Source organism: Mastomys coucha, unplaced genomic scaffold (genome assembly GCF_008632895.1).
Source record: "Mastomys coucha isolate ucsf_1 unplaced genomic scaffold, UCSF_Mcou_1 pScaffold21, whole genome shotgun sequence".
NCBI lineage: Eukaryota > Metazoa > Chordata > Mammalia > Rodentia > Muridae > Mastomys > Mastomys coucha.
The window spans coordinates 158,349,147-158,366,749 of record NW_022196904.1 but is presented as its reverse complement, the minus strand read 5'-3'; the positions used below and the strand labels follow the sequence as shown (position 1 = coordinate 158,366,749).

Genomic DNA, 17,603 nt, shown 5'->3' with positions numbered 1-17,603 from the left:
TTCTCCCTCCAGCCACCCCCCTGGGCCTGGATTACTGCCTCCTCCTCTTGGTGTTGGGTGCTTCCCTCTGATTGGTTCTGTTTGTATTTCATCTTCCCCAATCACTCCTAGGCTCCTAAAGCCTCAAGGGACCACATCAAACCTAACTGCTGCTGCCTGTTTTCACGGCTCCTCCTAATCTGTTTATTCCTTACATCTCCGACTTTATTTCTTTTGCCAGATGTGATCCTGGTTCCTGTGGTTTGGAGATAATGGAATTTTTGTATACCTCCCAAATTGAAATCTGAATCATTTTTCTTAGGCATAATTCAGCCCTGTTCCCTTCATCAAAAGCATGCATAGACACTGGACTCTCCCTATCAGGCTATGAGAGAAAGGTCATATGGTGGTCCCATGGGGCTGGGGTAGAGGAAAACCTTTTATAGACCATTATTTTTCAGTGTACAGAGAGGAGATCTAGGCCAAAAGGGTGGCTTTCTGGAGCAGTTTGTAAAGCTCTGCCATCTTGCTACCTTTGGCAGAATTCAAGCCACATATGGGCAAGTGGGGAAATAGTAAATATACAACCAGCAGAGGCTGGCTCCGAAACCTATGAAGTGTCATACTCACATACCCACATGAAGACTGAGCAGGTCACAAAGCTCCAGAGAACATGCCTGAGGGGTAAATGAGAGTAGGGAGAAGGCAATGCATTGGAGGAGGCATTTCATGGCTGTCTCTGTTTTGTTTGTTTTGTTTTGTTTTGTTTTTGATTTTCAAGATGTGGTTTGTCTTGTAGTCCTGTAGTCAGTGTTTCTAATACTGTGGTAAACACCATGACCAAAAGCAACTTGGGGAGGAAAAGGGTTTATTTTGCCTCACAGGTGTCAGACTATCATCAAGGGGAGTCAAGGCAGGAACTCAAGGCTGGAATCTGGAAGCAGGAACTGAAGCAGAGGCCATGGGAGAACTCTACCCACTGGCTTGCTCTTCCCAGCTTTCAGACCCAGATTACTTAAACACCCCAGGACCACCTGCTCAGGGATGATACCCCTCCCCCCCAGTGATCTGGGCCATTCCATATCAATCCCCAACTAAGAAAATGTCCCACAGACTTGCCTACAGGCCAATCTTATGGAAGCATCTTCTCAATTCATAGTCTCTCTTCCCAGATATGTATAGGTTACTGGCAAGCTGACAAAAACCAAACTGTACAGTACCTTTGAATCTAATCAGTTTTTGTTCGGCTCTTATATTTCAAAAGACTATGCTTTGGGAAAGTTTCTTTACCCATAAAACAAAGGCACTAGTGACATAAAGAACATGCAAAGGGCTGTTCTACAGCTAAATGACAAATATATTCGTCCATATTTGCTTCTAGTTATCTGTTGCATATCTATGCTGTCAATTATAATGTCTCCAATTTTGCTCCTTGTTTTATTTGAACCTTTACTCCTTTTCCCTTTTTCGTCTGGCTAAGGGCTTATGTTTTGCATATGTTTTTTAAAGACCAATGCTTAGTGTTGCTGATCTTTTGTCAAGCTTTCCGTGTCAAGTGCACTGATTCCTGTTCCGCTCTTTCTCTGTGCTTTGTTGTGTTCTTATGTCTTTAATGCCTTTAACAACAACAAGTTCGGGTGGTGGTGGTACATGCCTATAATCCCAGCCCTTGGGAGGCAGAGGAAGGCAGATTTCTGAGTTCAAGGCCTGCCTGGTCTACAGTGAGTTCCAGGACAGCCAGGGCTACACAGAGAAACCCTGTCTCAAAACAAACAAACAAACAAACAAAACAAAACAAACCCAAACAACAACAACAACAAAATCCCAACAAGTTCTTTGAGATCTTTCTGACTTTTAAGGCAGTGATGAGTTTAGATATCAATTGCTATCAATTTATTTCTTGGTACTGATTTTGCTTTTTGTGTGTTCTATTTCCATCTTAATTTGTTCCAAGAAATTTTTTCTCTCTTTTTTTTCATTGATCTATTTAGCAATCTGGTATTTAATTTCTATGTACTTTTTATGATCTCTAAAGTCTTTATTTTATTGATTTCTGATTTAAGTACATTGTGACCGGTGGTTGAAGTCAGTCTGCTGAAGAGAAACCTGTACTTGCATTGCCCTGTTCACAATAATTAAGTGGAAAAAAACATTTATTTATCGCTTGATGGGTGGGAAAAAAGTGCATTTGTAATGCTCTTCAGCCATAAAAAGAAAGTGCTCCTCTTATTTGCAATGACATGAGGAGGCTTGGAGGACTGGAGGACTGGAGTTCACTATGTTACATGAAATAAATCAGGCACGAGAGGGGCAAACCTTCATGAGCTTCTTTAATGTGAAATCAAAGATTATTCATCTCATAGACTGAGGAACAGAGTAACTGCCAATGAAGCTTGGGGACAGTAAGGGACAGGAAGGAGCAAGGGAAGGCCACTGGGTGAGTAGCAACTTGACAGCTAGTGGAAAGAAGCGCTACTGTCCCATTGCAGAGAAGGCTGACAATAAAGATAGTGTATTGTGTATTTCAAAAGTATAGAAGACTTTGAATATTTTCACCACAAAGAATAGCAAGTGTTTGGGGAGCAAATATATAGACTCTGAGTTGGCCATCACAGAATGAATACATGCATTCAAACACAACACGGTACCTAATAAAACGTATGATCTTTATGCCAAAACCATGTTTAAAGATGATTGTAACGGAGCTGAAAAGTTCCTAAAGTTCCTATCATCTAGGGATGATGAGACAATGCAATGGATTAGTCATGTGTTTGTGTATACCACACATGTGTTTGTAGTGGTGTACACAAACACCTACTGTGCACACATACCTACTGTGTTCACAGCCATATAAAAGTACAATGCATACAACTGTGGATAGTCCCAGCACTTGATAATAAATGAGTTGATTATTGGTTTATGCATTTCCTCTATTTTATATCTTTGTCATTATTTTAAAGTTTACTCATTCTACTTATAAAAACTTTTTACTGCAAATAGTATATTGTGTTATGGATACAGGAGCCCTATAAATCGTGAATTTACTTCATCTATTGACGGCATCATTTTCTCTTGTGCTTCATTTAACTTACAGTGTTTAAGCCACAATTTCCCTAGGACCAACAATGCTCTGCACCATCGGACCAGTAACTGGCACAGGTAGCAGACTATATGTAATATCCAGCTTTGCCTAAGTTCATATTGTCATGCTTCCACAATGAAACCCCTATCTATATATTTCTCAGTGTTGTGCAACATAGGCCGAGGCACCTCTTTCCATGCATTGCCCCTTGTCAAACAACAAGGACAAGAGAGCATCTAATAACAAGGACTATTTTTCAAACATTTAGGTTTATTCTGGGAAGAAGCAGAAGCTGAGATACAGCAGGGATCTCACAGCAATAACTCCTAATGACTCACAGAGTTTTGCAATGATAAAGTACCTACACATGCTAAATAGGAGGATCATTGAAAACATTAAGTAAAACAAAGCACAAGTGATTGTGTATTCCATTATTCAATTTATATAAAAGGACCAGGAAGTCTGGAGTCTGGTGGTGTTAGGATGTTAGGTTTGAGACCTAACAAATGCCTGAGGTTCCTACTTAGCATATCAAAGTAAACCTGGCTGCCAGCTTCTACCAGCATCCCACAGCCCCTCCCTGTTACAGGGCTCTCCTGGCTTATAGACCCTGCCCCTTACCCTAAACTCTCCAGCCCAGGGTACTGGGCTGCTCTTCCCTAATAATCCAACCATTTTGGTTACTCTGCTCTCTTTGGGTCTCCCGGATGCTCCACCTGGTTCCTTTTTCCCTCTCTCTTCCTCTCGTTTTCTCCTCACATGGCTCACAGTTTTGTCCACTCCGAACTCTCCCAGATATCCCTGCCTCTGGCTGTGTCTCCCTTTTATCTACAGTAACTTTCTCCTCCACCAGACCAAGGAGCAGTCACATCCATTCCTTTTTATTTTTTATTTTTTTATTCATCTGGTTTCAAAGCCTGTAACCAGTTATATCATTTCCTCCTCCCTTCCTTTTTCTATCCAGGCAGTAGACTGGTATTACATAGGGCTTGTTATTGGGAAGGAAACTGTGAAATGACTGTTATAGAATACGAAGCTCTTGCTTTGAGATGATGGAAATATTTTACAATGAGATGTGGTAATGATATTTTACAATGAGATGTGATGATAGTTGTATACCTGTGAATACAGCAGACACACTAGGTTGTATATTTTGAAAGAATAAAGCTTATGACCTGTGAATTATATTTCATTAAAGCTAATATTTTTAAAAACTCCAAATATCTTCTTGAATATGGGACAATTAGTTGGTCTTTCCTGATTTAACTCAACATGATACTTTTGAAAATTATAGTTCTCTTATATATTATTCCTGTTAGATTATTATTACTTTTTGATGCTTCTTCACATTTGTCTTCACAGCTTAGTGAGGAAGATCTCAAAGGGGACCCTGGATTATTCTTGGATTTTGTGTGTGGCTTTGTTCTCTTATCACTGGTTCAGCTTGACTGAGGTATTATAGTTTCTATTAAGCATCATTCCTTAATGTCATTTTCTCTTTTCCTTTGAAGTCATTTTACTTTATGGAAATGCACATTGAGACTCTCGAAATATTTATTTGTTTGTTTGTATCAGAAAAGATGCATGCTTTCACAGCTAACACGCTGCATTATGGTGTGTTTCTAATGTTACCTCTTCTGGTCTTTAAGTTACCTCAGGCTTGGGGCCATTGAGAGCCCCATCAGGCTGGCCACTGTAGCACTGATGTGTGTCTCTGACTCCTCACTACCTCCTCACTCTTATACAAGAAGATGCCTCCTTTTGTTTTGTGCTCTGTCTGCCTTAGTCCCAGAAATAGCTCATTTTCCCAGAAGTCCCTGCTTCATTTTGCCGTGTTATGTATTTATAGACACCAAACTTTGACCACGAAGGCCTGTACACTGCTGGGTGTCACTGCTTCTGGACCTTCCTAGTCAACTGAGCAAGAATAGATCCTTGTTTATTTGTATATTATACGTTTATGTCTCTCTGTTATCCATTCTGGGTATGTGCTCATCCACCCGCCCTCCTACCTCACCATAGATAGAACAGTTCACATTAATGCTTTTACTCCACCTCCACACATCTATTCTACTTTCTCTCTTTCTACCCAAGTAACTTCAACTTTTTGAGGCTGAGAAACTTTGTTTCCGCTGTCCTTGAGATAGTTCTGTGTCTGGTAGACACCCGTGAAATGGTCAGCTGTCCATTCTCACACCATTCAAGTTCCAAACCCCTCCCTCCTTAGACCTGGATGATGACTTTGGGTTGAATTGTTTAAAAAAGGAAAAAGGAGAGCAGTAGATTGAGGAGAAAGCTGTTTAGTAATACTAGCATCCACCCATCTGTGCTTTGTTTATTCTTCTTTTATTTAATAGTTTAATTTTATGAATTTATTATTGTGTGTACATGTTTGTTTATAGACATGTAATATGCATGGTGTGAGTATGTGTGTGTGTGTGTATGGGTGTGGGTGTGTAGTGTCTGTAGCGATGAGGGACACATCACAGGGCATGTGTAAAAACCAGAAGACAATGTTGTGTAGTAAATTTGTTCTCTTTCTCCCTCTCCCTGTCCCTCTCCTTCTCCCTCTCTGTCTCTAAGTTTATTTATCTTTCTGATATGAAAAGGCTTTGGAATGCTAGAACTTTCTCAGATATTCCTTTAATGGCCTTCTTCCTTGGATTCCATAGGAATTCCAAGGAATACAAGGCTTCCTCCTGACTTCTTCATAGTTTCTGAGTGCTTTTGGCATGGACACTCTTGAGGAACGGAGGGTATGCTTTCACCAGTGAACACCAGTGATGAGCCTCATATAGCGTCTGCTTGCTGTGGTGACTCTGGCTAATGCCACATGAATGTTTATTACCGCAGCATGCATTCTCTCATGGAGACAGACAATAGATTTCCTGGAGTTTCAAGAAAAGTTCTCAAAAATTCAATTGTATCCCAGTATTGTTATCCAGTATTGGACAGAGGGGATTGTAGAACATGATAGGTGGGAAGCAGGGTCAGCACCAGTGCTTTTGGCTTGTTCCATGTCCAGACTGACCCTACAGAACTTCAGGGACCCCAGAAGAAAGTTAATCAGCAGCATACACCTGCTTTGGGAGATACTTGTAATTTTAAGCAAAAGTGGAATCCGAAGACATTCTGTGTAGACTCCTGCCACTCTGTAAGTCATGATAATTGTCAGACTGAAACCTGGAACACAATGCTTAAATGATGTCTGTAGTTGTTCCCTTGGTGACAGCTGTTGTCCTTCCTTGTTGTTACCACATTTTCTTGGCTTTGTATCTAATGTGAGTGACTTATTTCTGTTTCTGTGGGTGGCTGGCTAACCTTGGAAGTGAGCTCTCTGTGGCTCTCAAATCTGTCTCTAGCAGCTGATAAAGCCTGAGTTGCTCTACTATTTTCTTTTCATGGCTCACAATTTCTTCTTCTCCGTCTCACACCAAATATTCTAGTTCTGCTTAAAAGAGATCTTTATTATCTATTAGAGCCTTCCAAAAAGATCAGCATATGCCTATGTGTGTTCATGTGCACATGTATACACATATACTTCCACAATGTATGTGTACTTCTGTATATATTTCCATAATGTGATTACTTCTGGGGAAAAGTGTGACTTATAAAGCTGAAAAGATGAGGACAAGGAAGAGGAAGTAATCGGGTGATAATCTTTGGTTTGAGGTCTTTACATGTTGTTGCATCAGTAACTGGCTGTTGGGCAAGTGTGCTCCCCAATCACTCACATACTTCAAGCAGGCCATTGGCTCTGATGACCCAGAAAGACATGCGTCACGCAGGCCATTGACCCAGAGAGACTGCAACCCACTTTTTTTTTCAAGGCAAGGTTTCTCTGTGTAGCCTTGGGCCTTAGCTGTCCTGGAACTCTCTTTGTAGATTAGGCTGGCCTCCAACTCACAGCGATCCACCTGACTCTGGCTCTTGGGTGCTGGGATAAAAGACATGCTGTACTATCTGGCAACAGTAAACTACTTTTAAAAAAAAAGATATAAATGAAAACAAGGAACAAATAATGGCACCCATATTTCTGAAGCATGATCACCCATAAAACTGGTAAACTATATCCCTTATATATCCTGGGAATACAGTTTACTTCTCTCTCTCTCTCTCTCTCTCTCTCTCTCTCTCTCTCTCTCTCTCTCTCTCTCTGCCTCCCATCTCGTCTTTCTCTCTGGCCAAAAGTTTGATCAACATCCAGGGTAAATTGAGGAAGGCAGTGAGCTGTGACATTGGGTGATTGCAATTGTTGCTGATAGAAGCCCAACTCCTGGAGGAAAACTTAATTATCTGGGTTCAGGCAAGAATGCTGGGGAGACTCTTAAGTGACTGACAAGAAAGAAAAGTATAGAGAGAAAGTCATGCACACACACACACACACATGCACAGACACACACACACACACACACACACACACACACACACAGTCAGTTGGCCCAGTCACCTGTTTCATCAATTTCAAAAGTGCATATGCATATTTATATACATACACATATACCTATATAGACATGTATGTACATATACACACATAGATATATATTGTACAGTGAGATAGACATATATACATATACACATATACTCATTTGGTAGGTGGAGGAGAGCCCCAAAAGCCACATTTTTTTCTCTTAGCCTTTTTATAGCTTCTTAGATGAAAGTCCTTTATAAAATTACCTCACAGATAAAAGGTTACACAAAATGAAGTTACAGAAGGATTTCAATAGTAACTTCAGAGTACTATTTCATTCTTTAAGCTGATTATAAGTTCAAAACAACAGTTCCATATGGCCTTGTTTTATCATGGTGCACATTTGTGGCCTCTTCCTTATATCTAACCTAGAACGAATGTTTTTCCTTAACCACAAATCTGTCTCAAGCTTTTCTATAATTAGTACAATTTATGAAAGTTTTTGTATTCCTTATTATGAAGCCTTTACTTACTATTTTATGAGAAGGGGACACATTTTATTCTTGATTCTAGTTTTATTATATCTTTCTCACAAAACAACTAAAGCTATTTCCTTAAACTTTCTTCCTTAAAAAGTATTTGAATCAAATCAGGAATTATATAAAGTCTTTAAGTCATCTAAATAGCATTAATTCAATAAAAGTTCATTTTCATGTTGATCTGCAGGAAATTTGTCCAACCGGGTGGACTGAGGCCCGGGATTCATTAGACTATGTAGTACTGGCAGGAAAGGCATGTAAGCAGTGAGAAGCAATCCTGGGATGAAGTCTCTGAGTTCCTTGCCTCATAGAGCACATCCTTTGCAACTATGCAAAATGGTGGACCATCCCCAGAAAACTCAATTACTTGCCATGTGCCATAGCCTTTCCTACATGCCCTGTGCCTCTCTCTCTCTCTCTCTCTCTCTCTCTCTCTCTCTCTCTCTCTCTCTCTGTGTGTGTGTGTGTGTGTGTGTGTGTATGTGTGTGTCTCATTGAGCTCATACTCGTTGGGAGCCTTGCCTATATTACACTGTGTGAGTGCTGCAGATATGTTACTAAGTGAAGGCAAGTATTCTTCCTGCTAGAAAATGTGTAACACCTGGGTTTCCAGAAACAAAATCTTCAGTCAGTAGGATTTGACAGTTTCTGTACTATGACTATCCCACCATAGCCTCTTGCCAACCATCTGTGTCCTGCCCTACCAGAAGATGTAGACATAATCTACAACTGCAAGCTAGTGTGAGCTGGCTCCTACCTACAGCTTACCTGCCATGGGCTGACCCAGTCGGGGTCTCTCAACCCAGGGAGAATCAGGGTTCCGGTACTCAGGTGGGTAAGGAGTCAGCGAGTAACAAACAGACATGAACACGAAAGAGTGCTGAATCTGAGTGTAATTTCTCAAAGTAAGCATCAGACTTTTATAGTTATTACAGAAGACAAAAGGAAGTTAGGTAATACACCAGTCAAGGTACATTGAGGTCCTCTGATGCATAATGATTCTATAGAAAATATATACATGAGAATTGGCAGGAACTAGGCAGTGGTTACAACTCAAATAAGGTCAGCCTTATCTAAGGACAGCTTATTCTTAGAAGCCAGGTATAAAGGATTCACGCCCTAGCCATAGTTCCAATTCTAGTATATTGTATAACCCACCACCTGCCAGCCCTTAGTAAACTCCCAGCTATGCTATTCTGCTGGGCTAGTACGCACCAGGGGTCCCATTCTTGCTAACCTTTCCATGAATAATACAATACTCTAGCTCCTTCCTAAGGCACAACCCATCTTCTTCCCAGACCATAGTAAATTCCTGTATGTGGGAGTGACTCATTTGTGGTGGACCTCAATTTGCTAGAGGAGCCCACCAGTTTTCTTCTGTTATGCAATGTAGTCTGCCATACATGACTGTCATCTGAAGGAAGCCGGCCCACAGCTTCACTTCATCTCGTGGGAGCTCCACGAACGGAAACTTGAGGTCCTGCAAGTAAATGGGTGATAAGAGAGACAAAGAGGCATGACACCAGGAGAGGTTCTCATCGAGGTGCGCTTTACTAAATGACAGGGGAGCATTTATACTCAAAGACAGTACAGGTATGCAATTGGCATTTAGGTGAGAATCAGACATTCGGCAGGATCAAAGCTAAAACTCTAACACAAAGGATTCCAGGACAGGATAGAGAGATCAAAGGTTCACGGCTTCCTAGGGAACTGGTATCTGGTCCTTGAGTCATTTACATAGGCTCCAAACCCCCAGCGAGCTAAGTCTCTGGTTTCGGTTTTGAGTTCTTCCATGAACACAGCAGGGCCACCACAACTTTGTTGAACTTTGCCCTGGGATTATTAACTCTTATCCAGTAAACTACAATGCCTGATTTCTTTCACTATTTCTCTTACAACACTGGCGGGCTGGAGGCATTTCGTTTGAATAGGTAACGTTCTTATGAAATTCCAAGCTGAGGGTCAGCTCAATATTGACTAGGATGTTGGAACACTGGTGGAGGCCAGGAAACAACATCCAATCTACCTTGGCTATGAGTCAAAGCATTTCTTGGGGGCACCTCTATACCTATAATAGAACAATACTGAAAGAAAGCATGCAAAAACCCTCCATCGACTATCGCAAGGACAAATCTGGACCACATCCATGTTAGAGGACGCCAAGGACCTCCAGGAGACCAGTGCCCTTGGAACTTTTTGAGTCAGGACTGTGGCCAAGCTTTTGGACATGACATGCAGACTCCACTGGAGTGGGTGTGGTACTTACCCTTGATGGCCAAGAGCTTAAGATCAAATTGAGGAGACATTACATTTAAAACGTTAAAGTGTCACTTCAGCCTGTGGTAAGGACAGTGAAAGGGGACTCTGGAAGGCTAGAATGAAATAAAGTAGCCTGAACTAGATTGCAAAACATCGTGTTTCCTAGACAACTATATTTAAGTTTATTTAAGTTTAGATCCTCTCAAAGATCTTGGGACCGAAAACCAAGGGGAGAGATACATATGATGAGTCTGAAATTAAGTTATAAGACCGAACAAGAGTGTGGATTTTCATACTAAAAGTAGGGTCTAACCATTTGTGAACTTTAAGCTTTGAAGGGAAATGATGAAATTGTATTTTTTTTAAAAAGTCACTTTAAAGTTATCTCATTTAGGGCTGAGCACCCAGAAGAGTGGCTTTCAACAACAGTTAGCATTTATCTTTGCTGTTTGGTGGAGGAACATTTTGTCTCTGCTTTTCTTGACCTCAGGTGGAGCTATGAATGGTGGAGAGTGGGATTATCTGCAGGACTCTGCCCCCCCTCTGTCTGACATGACTGTTGACTAGGGGCAGTGGCTAGCAACACTGACTGGTGACCTTCCATATGACTGGTTGTCATCTTCATATGATTGTAGCAGGCCTGCAAAGATGACCATCCCAAGAACCAGGTGGATGCTCTATTAATTACTAGGACTTAATTGAAGTCACCTAGTATCATCCCTCCTCATTCCTATAATCAAGACAATTATGACCAGGCTCAAGGAGAAGGGAAACACTGTTTCCCCCTGATAGGAAGTAACCATTCTGCAAGAGCATGTGAAACTGGGAACGCTAATGGGCATTTCACTTTTTGAAAACATAGACTGCTGCAGTTCTCTATTCTCCACAGATGCCAAATCTATAGTGAAACTATGGAAAAAGAGCCAGATGCTCTTAGTTCCATGGCTGCATGTGAGAATTACAGTTTTATCTTGAAAGACAGGATTTATGCATTATAAGGACTATAAATCCTTAAGTGGAAAAAGCAGAGGATTTTTAAATTTTAAATTTATCTTCAACTATTAAGACATAAATATTACACATTTATGAGATACCATATGATATTTTGATAGATGTATATGTTGCACATGTGATAGTTTTATCAGGTTAAATATAACCCTTTTTATGTCTTAATTGTAAAAACATTCCACTTCTCTGGCTTTCTCAAATACAGAGTACATCATGGTCATTTATTGTTACTATATGGTAAAACATCTTCACTCATAATTCACTGTTTCTTGGTATTCATAGACCAACCTTCTCCTCCTAACACCAAAGGATTTTGATATTGCCTCACTGTCTTCCCAATACCTGGCAAAGCTATGCTTTTAAAATTTTAGCTTTCCTGTGTGCCATGAAATTTATATTAACTTAAATGTAAATTGATTTATTCCAACATTTGGAGAAATCTACCTTTTCCTGAGCTAACCCAGGAGCTGGTGAGTTTACATCATTTGATTTTTATGTCTAAGCTTAATCCTCAAACACCAAAAAATGGGGCACAGAGGAAAATTCCAGAGAATGAATATTTTGCAGAGGAATTTGAAGTGCTTGTCTTCAGTGAGTATCAGGATCTTTCTATCCACCATCGTTGTTTCATGTGAGGCTGTGATACACTTAATATGCAGTGTGAGAGTCAAGCACAGTTCTCATGTTATTTATTTATTGAATTTGAATCAACTTTTTGGTTCATATCCCCATTGCCCTTGGTTCCAACTGGGGCAGACACACAGACCATTATTAACAAGAGACTAATCACTGTGTCTTTATTGACTACTGCAAAGCCATGCTTAGGGGACTGACAGGAAACATCCCATTAGCAAGGCTCACTGGATCCAAATCTCTTTTCATTTTGTGGTTTGAATTGCTAGTCCAAAACAAGGTATAAATTACTTCTGCAGGGATCCTAATTTCTCAAGACACTATTATTATACATTTTTATATCTTTGAACATACCCAAATTCTTGCCTCATTGAGAAGCTAAGGTTATTACATAGTAGAAGCTTAAAAACTAAGTGATTTTGTCATAATTACCCATGTACAACAAGCTTTGTATGTAAAACAAGTAAGCAAACCAGAGAACTGGTATAGAGCTGAGTGAAGGAGCGCTTAACCCTGCATGCACCAGGCCTTGGGTCCAATTCCCAGGATTACTACAGTGAAATTTACAAAGCCTACACACAATTTGTAAAACCTAGGCATTCAGATTATTTTCTAAAATTGGAAAAATGACTTTTATTCATGATCATATCATTGTTTGGTGTACGCACATTTGTGTGTGCTGATATACATGGTTTTGGTGCACACGTGGAAGTGAGGAGAATTCTGGGTGTACTGGTCTATCATTCATCTTGCTGCATTGAGATAGGTTCTCTCAGTGAATCTAGTGTCAGTCTGAGCCAGTGTTCTGCCTGTCTGTTCTCCCACAGCACTGAGGTTCTGGGTTATACTGGCTTTTTATATGGGTGCTCCCCATAAAAAGCTCCCACATTCAGCTCCTCATGCTATGCTTCAAGCCATCTTACTCATACCCTTAAGTTAAAAATTTTAATCTACTTTTTAATTTTTGAGATTATAATATAATTATATCATTTCCCACTTCCCTTTCCTCCCTTTAAACCTTCCATGTACACATCTTGTTCTCTGTCAAATTCATGGCCTCTTTTTCTTTTTTATGTATATGTGTTATATATATATATAATGCATACATGCATATATACCTATATGGATATATGCATACATTCACATACATATGTATGCAATATACATATATATACATACATATATATGAATGAATATATAGGAATATATATTTCTGAATATAAAAATACAACCTGGTTATTCTTTATAATGTCACTTGTATGTCTATAAATATAATAAAGTTTTCCTCCCAAATATTTTCTTGTTTAGACCAAAAATTACTATTAAGTAAACACTTTATATTCCAGACATTTATTAAGTTTCAATTATTTTATTATTTAGCCACCCCTCTTCTCACAGAACTATGGGACTGAAATAGCAAGACTAGTAAGTGTATGGGCTGTGTCCTCTCTGAGTTGACAGCATAGATAGAATCCAACTATTTCGGTGTGCATTTGTACTTCTAGGAGTCATTTCCTGCTGTGTCCAACACAGATATTTCGTTATAAAATCTTTCAGTTAAGAGTCTCAACTTGGCTGTTTACCAGCCTGCCTAGGGGGATTTTATGAATTATGAATTATGAACTCTTGGCTCCCACATTCTGAAGATGTTGGCTCACAGTGAAAGTATGAAGATGAGCAGTGTGTAATGTCCAAAGGTTCCCCCAAATTCTGGTATCAGCCTGGGCTGAGAGTTGCTGATCTGGAGTGCCGGGAATCAAGACAGCTTGCCTTGATCGAGCCTCTTCAACTTTGGAATGATGTTACATTTAAATGTCCTTGTTACAGGCTACCAGTGAGATAGATTTACAGTAAACTGTTTTATATTCATGTGCTTTACATGGAAGCCACAGCCTGATAACAAACAAGGAAAGGCAATCTAATTTAAAGCTTTCATCATTATTTCTCTTTGAGTTTTGGGTATGGACTATAATACATTTTATATGTAAATATGTGTAGTAATAAAAATAACCATAATAATGATAATCTAGCTAGCTTTCTTTTTTTTAGATACCTCAGCCCCTCATATCAAATACAGAATAAATGAACAACTATCAGCAATGAATGTACTTAGAAATACACCATTCCTCATCAAAGTAAATATGGCTATGTGGCACTTCAAAACAGATAGAGGAGATAAAAAATTATTTCCACACAGGGGAAACTAAGGCACAAAGCAATAGGCAAATACTTGGCACAGTCACAGATCTGTGTGAATTGTTCAGTGTGGCCTGTGTGGCCTTTATGTGGGGGGCATATATATGTTGGCTTAAACTTATAGGAACAAAGAATTTTGTTGGTTCTCTCTGCAGTCGTGTGGTGTGGTCTTCTGAGGGAAGTGGGCGAAGATGGATTCTAATTCTCCCTCTGGCCTTGAGGTTCCTTTGAACTGTGGGCATGAGAAGGGCAGCAGCAGGGAGACTGATGCCATATATTTCTATCCCTAGGCCATATGATACAGACTTTTATGTCTTCTCAAAGTGTGCCATCCACATTGTCCCTTAACTTGGTGCACGGTTCAGGGATTTGGCCCTACACTCTCAGTTGTGGTCTCTTAGAATGGACCAGGATTCCTAACTCATGTCATGTTCATCTGTGGATACAGATATAGATGTCATGTGTGTATGTTTGTTTTTTTAATCCTGTTGACAAGCATTGCATCTTGAGTGTGCCAGAAGTCAGCTATGTGGTAGAAAATGTGAAATCCAGCCTGGTGTTCACCACATGGCTTCTGAATGCTCAGATTGATGGCTAGCTGATGAGCTGGTCCTCAGATTTTCAGATCTGTGTCTGAAAGCTGTGGGCCAGGCATCTCCTTCAAAACAAAATGATAAAAAAAAAAATGGAAAGTACATACCACATAAAGCCACAAACACACATGCTAGTCAGCCTAGTAAAATTTCAGTTCGCTAGATCCAAATATGTTAAGTGCATCAAGAAATTTAAAAAATGCATTTGTGTCTTCAAAACTGCAAGTTATGTGAAGGTTCCTTTGTTATTGCATTTTGTTATTTCTTTTGTTATTACATTTCAGCTATCTCTAGACATGCCACTTAGACAAAATTCATCGGCTCTGCACCAATACCGTTTGAACATTTTATTTTTCTTTGAAAATTTTATTTGCAATTAGCATGATACTTTGATTCTAAGGCTTTCTTCATGGTTATTCTTTAGCATTCTGAAATAAAATTACAATCTGGGTGGGTTTTCTGTCTGTTCCCCGCCCCTGTACTTCCCGCTCCCACACTTAGTACCAAAGGGCTGCTGAATCAATGTTGTTCTTGGCCATTTTCAAGTTGAAGAGATGTGGGAAGTGCGGGTGTGGAGGATGGATTGCTCTTGGTGACTTTGCAAAACTGAAATGAGAACACTGGCTAATAAAACATAAAGAATTCCTCTGAAATTTTCCAAACCATTGTTTCTCAGTTTGTACTTGCGTGTGGCCGTGTATGTGTCTGATAGCCGGGGATGCCAGATGACTCTTCTACGGTATTTAAAGGAGGCTAAAAACCCTGTGAGGTGACTTAAGACCACATTAGCTCCAGCTTCGTAGGTTTATTTTAGTTAGCAGAGAAGGTCAATTGGTTATTCGTGCTAGAGGGAGCAATCTTCCTCTTGCCTATAGATTAGATTTAACACAAAATTGAGAGCAAGGGAGATTGAAGAAATTGTTCAGCAGTAAAGAGTACTTGATGTTCTTCCAGACGCCCAGAGTTCAGTTCCCAGCACTCATATCTGAAGGCTCAAAACTGATGTGTGAGTGTGTGTGCATGCATGTGTGTGTGTGTGTGTTTGTGTATGTATCTGTAGACAATGTTAAATTTAGAGACATTTATTTGAAGCTTGTTTAGCTGAGCTGAAACTTTGGATATGGGGACTTGCCCTTCAAGCTTCCATTCTATTTGGAATTCTATTTGATAATTCCTCACCCTGAGGATTGTAAAAGGTTCTTAGAGACTTTCTGTCTCTTACTTTAACCTTAGAATAGCATCATTTCAGCCCTTTAAGTTTTCTGGTTGCCACAGATGGAAAGTGGAGGGGAGATTTGGAGGTCTCACAGATGACAGTGCGAGCCTCCGAGCCTCCGTTGTGCTTTCTCCTCAGCTTTGGGATGGGTCAAGTTACTTAACATCTTTGAGCATGTTTGCATAGCCATGTCCCTCAAAAGATGGTTGTCATCATGAGATTTGCGCATTAGAATGTGCCAGCAGGAGCTCGGAAGCTGGGCAGACATCATTAAACCCAGGAGCTTGTTCCTACGCTCATGGACTGAGCTCAGGAGAATACGTGAGAGAATTAATTGTCAATGGTTAAACCTAGGACTGGGTCTGGGGTAGATATAACCCTGACTTGGGGATGAAGCCCACTGCTTGCAAGCCTTTCAGAGTAGTTGTATCAAATGGAGGCATAAATAACAGGAGTCATCAGGCAGTCAGGAGAAATAAGGAATACCTTGTCCTTCTTCCCTATAAAGTGGACCACTCATTGCATCCTTCTCTTCCTTGTTGGGCTATAGCAAGAAGCAGACAATGACCAGGACATCCCAGGGGTTGGGTTCAAAAGCATGTAAGATGCTAGCTCCATATTTCTAAGTCTGTATACCCAAAAGCCTGTCTGTGGGTCCCATGTACTTCTGTTACAGCTCTCGTTTCATGATATGTTACTTGCTTGCTTATGTGTCTGAAGCTCAAGGCCATCAATGTAGGTGTTTCTTGCTTACTCGTGGTGGAATCCTCGCTGTACAGCCATTACAGCAGTTCCTAGTGCTGGTGAGCCTTTGTTATCCACCGTTCTTCTGCCATAGATGCAGTATGCATCCTTCTTTTCCTGACCTTATCTATTTACACCTGCCAGCCTTTAAAACTGCCAGCACCTGTATGCTTTGTCTGGCTGCTGAGCTCCTTCAGCTCCCAGAAGAGGGATGCTGCAGATGCTGAGAACTGAGCCTCATCCTCAGCTAGTGTCAGTGCTATCACATAGCAATGGGTGGATTGGTATCCCATATGCCTGGTCTCTTTGGAGAGAAGAGTATTATTAACTGAGACTCCCTCCTTGAGGAGGATAGAGGCTCACACGACTTGGGAAACTAATGATACTTAAAGTTACAAGAAGCCAATGCAACTTAGTAATTGTAGAAAGTAACAAGATTCACAAGCTCTCTCTCCCACTGTATAAAAGCAGTAAGCTATTTCTCAGGGAGGAGATTTTCCTATCAGCTGCAAGCTGTGCAGGAGATGCCTGAGATGGTGTTCTTGAGTTCTCACCCATGATGGAGATGGTGCTTTGGTGAAACAGCTGACTACTTCGGAGTCACTCACATGCCCACAATCAACTCCAATAAATTCATTGGTGCACCAAGCTAGACTTTAGTGGAATATTTTTTTTTGTTCTATTGTCTGTGTTTTGGGATGAACAGAAATGTACCATGTCTCTACATGAGAAGTCATACAATACCTCTGAGTTATGGCTCCCAAGTTGGTATCTAAGACCCCCTTAGTGAAAACTTTCTTGATAATTTGACATTATTTTTATTTTCTCTCTTATCTTACTTTTTTCCCCAATGACCCTTGGAATTCTTCCTTCTCCCCCAAAAAACCATTGACCCTGGAAACTGCCTCAGGCTCACTCAAACTAAACTATCCATTGAGCTTCT

At 40.3% G+C, this 17,603-nt stretch overlaps 1 long non-coding RNA gene across 1 annotated transcript in view; it reads left to right on the top strand.

Moving 5' to 3' along the window:
- The first annotated feature begins 4,421 nt into the window (after positions 1-4,421).
- Positions 4,422-17,603, top strand: part of LOC116101129 — a 31,597-nt gene continuing 18,415 nt past the window's right edge. The window contains exon 1 of the long non-coding RNA XR_004122798.1: positions 4,422-4,514. This is a non-coding gene — a long non-coding RNA (uncharacterized LOC116101129). The remainder of the gene's footprint in view (positions 4,515-17,603) is intronic.